The following is a 3,482-nucleotide window of genomic DNA, read 5'->3' on the forward strand; positions in this document are numbered from 1 at the left end:
CAAACCACCAAAACTTTCACAGGTCAACACAGTTCCCCCTCCCCCATGTTGCAGTGACAAATCTCTCCCCAGGGTTGCCATGTACATTGTGTTGTCTTTTATTCAGGTACTTTTAAAACTTTGCTGCGGGTAAAAAGTGTTGGTTGCTGCGTGCAAGTATTTATACTACTTCTATATTGCACCGTTATCAACATGATATTTTTTAAAACCCATTAATTTCCCTGTAATCTGCTGAGATTGTAACAGTTTTCAGGCTTTGAAGACGGGTTTTTACTGGAATTACTAGAAATGTGAAATTGATCTGGCAAGCCTGTCTCTGCCTGAGCATGATCACAACAAAAGTAGCTGTGTGCAGCAAGTTTTTTAAGGAAGAGGAGGATGGTTGCAGACGTTCTCATTCATGCAAGAAGGTAAGCTATTAACTAAACTGTTAACCAATATTTTAACTAAAATTGTTATATTGATATATTGCGTCATGAGATTTAAATTGGTTGGCTCATCCAAACAATTCATTAATGTGCAATTGTTACTTTATACTTATTTACTGCTTGCTAATGATTAGCGTGCTAGCTAGCGGTTAGCGTGCTAGTTTAGCATATGTAACGGATGTGAAATGGCTAGCTAGTTAGCGGGTACGCGCTAGTAGCATTTCAATCAGTTGCGTCGCTTACTCTGAGACTTAAGTAGTGTTGCCACTTGCTCTGCAAGTGCCGTGGCCTTTGTGGAGCGATGGGTAACGATGCTTCGTGAGCGACCGTCGTTGATGTGTGCAGAGGGTCCCTGGTTCGCGCCCGTGTCGGGGCGAGGGGACGGTTTAAAGTTATACTGTTACACATAATTGGTAAAAATGTCTTGTGGTTAACCCAATGTTACATGCATTGGAAAATAATATTGCTAGTGTAACTTGAATTGGTTTACAAGCTAGCTAGAAAAGCCAGTTCATTTTCATCTGTTTTGTCAAGTCATAAGCATGCAAACGTGCTGAAATATTTAAATAAATCCCCTCATTTAAGTTTTGGCGGGTTTTTTATCGCCATTACGCAAAGAGAAATAAGTTGCTAGTTATTTTGGCTTTGCATTTTAAACAGTGAAACACCACAACAGGAATAAAGATTGTGGAAAGTGTCAAATTTGGTAGGACTGTGCCAATTCACATGCCTTGCTTTAGCCATATCACTCTTACTGTTTCTTGTTTAGTTCATCCATAAAAGCAGATCAGCCTTAGTTGCATCCAGGAACTTGCATAATGTGCTTATGTTATGCTTATACTTGCTTTTTTACTTTGAAAGTCGTCTTAAAAAAGGAAATTGTAATAGATGTTTGTAGGACCTCTGTCAGTCAATGATAACAGTCATTGGGGTCCACCAGCCCATCCCCTTTGTTGTATGCTGAGCAATCTTGTTATTCTTTTAAGTCTCAACCATTCTTTTAGAAACTTGTCTTCCTTTACAAAGGCACTGCAGAGGCTAAGAAGATGCATGGAAACTCTAAAAGAAACATAATTCAACATGTAGGCCAGATTTGAAAAGGAAATAATATATCCCGAAGCTCAGTGTAATGGCTCTCGTCGGTGGAAGGAGAGGAGGACCAAAGCGCAGCGTGGTGCGTATCCATATTTATTAGAATACTAATCAATTATGAACAAAAACAATAAACAGAAAACCCAACGAAGCTACAGTCCCGAACTAGTGAACACAGACAAACCAGGAACACACAAACAGGAACAATCACCCACAAACCAATAGTGAAAACAGGCTACCTTAATATGGTTCCCAATCAGAGACAATGCAAAACACCTGCCTCTGATTGAGAACCATATCAGGCCAAATGACAAACCTAAACATAGAAACACATAACATAGACTGCCCACCCCAACTCACGCCCTGACCATACTAACTAAAGACAAAGCAAAGGAAAATAAAGGTCAGAACGTGACACTCAGGTTTGTCAGTTGTTTAGAATGAGGATACTGGGTATGGTTGAATCATATTCAATTGCCTAATTTGCACATGACTAATTTCATTTTATTTTATCCTTAGATGTCAGACACCGAGGCTGCCTGCACCGCCGTTGATCAGAACAGACAGCGTATACGTAAGTTAGTGTCATTCAACACCAGCACATACTGTAAGTTCGTGTGAATCAGCTTTGTAAATCAAAGACAGGCAAGTCTGCACTTCCATCCCATATTCATTGTTTTATAACCTAATGTAGAGGAGCACAGAGCCATAACTAATCAAAATGTGCCAGTGTCCAAATACTTTGTGTTATCTGTCTAGTTATCCAATATACTTTTCTTCTGCAATAGAGTTGACCAAAGCTATGCTTGGATACAGGACTGATGACTCAATAACCAGTATTGACAATAGTGAAGATGGTTATGTCCCAGGGCCATCAGGATCATCAGAGGAAGGCAATTTCTATGAAGAAAATCTGACCGGTGTGCCTATACCTTACATACACATGGACCTATTCTTAATTACAATGTCCTTATCGACATGTTTTCCACTGATGTTTTCCAGGAGAGATGTCAGCGATTCGGGCCAAACAGCCAATGACCAAGGGAAAGCTGGGACAAAAAAGAGGCTCACACGGTAAGCATGTTTCCTCTTGCCTTCAGTCAGTGCATTTTCACTCTGTAGTGTCAACTAGATTCCATACAGATTGAGTCTGCCTTGATGTCAGCATTGCACATTCTCCTCTCACATCCTTATATCTAGTTATTTCGTTGGGATTGTTAGTTTAATCTCAACACACTCTCTGCAGATACAGCTGTAACCTTGTAGAGTTAATACAGAGAGATGTTCAAGTACTGTATTGTAGTCAACCTTTATTTAATGTAGTCATTCATAATGCCATCTCTTTCCAAAGGTGCCAAAGGAACAAAAAGGTATTGGTCGACAATAGAGGTGGATGCAGTTGAAGATTCCTTGATGAATTTCATCCGAATGGGATAAACGCCTGGAAAACAAGACTGTAAGAAATGCATTGCTGCTTCTCCCCAAGCACTAGTAAACAGGGACTGGAGAGCAGTAAAGTTCTATGTACACAACAGAATAGTTGCAGATCAGAGAAAATAAGTGTATGAGATGCTTCTGGTTATCTTCGTGTATTTCTGAGGATTTAATGGGACTCACTTGACTTAAGCTCATAGGCAGATGACAAATGTCCTCTATCTCACTATTCGGGGGAGTTTTTCCGGGTGGGTGGTTCACTTTTGTAGTGACTAAGGTCTCAATAATACAAAGTCTGCTGACTTTGAATGTTAAAGGGGGAAAAAAATACAATTCTAAACTATTAATCTGTTACTTGGATATATTGAATCCATTACTGAAATGGTTGTTCCAGTTTAAATACTTTACAGAAGAACTACACTACAGCCGTTGAATTGCCATCCGTGTTGCACCATTGTGGCATGCTACATGAATATTTTCAGCCAAAAAATAGAATGAATGCGTCAAATATCGAGAATTTAAACTTGT

At 39.5% G+C, this 3,482-nt stretch overlaps 1 long non-coding RNA gene across 1 annotated transcript; it reads left to right on the top strand.

Moving 5' to 3' along the window:
- Window positions 1-854: 854 nt before the first annotated feature.
- On the top strand, window positions 855-2,687 carry LOC129850355 (uncharacterized). Its single transcript, XR_008758778.1, has 3 exons — window positions 855-1,602; window positions 2,040-2,094; window positions 2,311-2,687. It is a non-coding gene; the product is annotated as an uncharacterized LOC129850355 (long non-coding RNA).
- The last annotated feature ends 795 nt before the right edge of the window (window positions 2,688-3,482 follow it).

Source organism: Salvelinus fontinalis, unplaced genomic scaffold, assembly GCF_029448725.1.
Source record: "Salvelinus fontinalis isolate EN_2023a unplaced genomic scaffold, ASM2944872v1 scaffold_1956, whole genome shotgun sequence".
Lineage (NCBI taxonomy): Eukaryota > Metazoa > Chordata > Actinopteri > Salmoniformes > Salmonidae > Salvelinus > Salvelinus fontinalis.